Raw genomic sequence first — 265 nt, forward strand, 5'->3', positions numbered from 1 at the left:
AACAAATAACGTGTCATTACCCCGGCACGTCATTAACTCGCACCCTTTGACTGCCTCCACCTTCCTGATCTCCTATCTCGTCTTATCTCTCAAGTCCATTAAGTACGTCACTCGAGATGCGTCTTGGATGTTACTTAAGGAAGGAATTCTCTTTCTTGCGTTTGATGACTTCGGGCTTTGTCAACAGAGGACGTTCTGGCGCCCTGGCTCTCGCTCTCTGGTTCGCCTCAAGGAAGCTTGGGGATACGTGTACGAATGGTGGCGA

This window comes from Penaeus monodon, chromosome 29 (genome assembly GCF_015228065.2).
Source record: "Penaeus monodon isolate SGIC_2016 chromosome 29, NSTDA_Pmon_1, whole genome shotgun sequence".
Lineage (NCBI taxonomy): Eukaryota > Metazoa > Arthropoda > Malacostraca > Decapoda > Penaeidae > Penaeus > Penaeus monodon.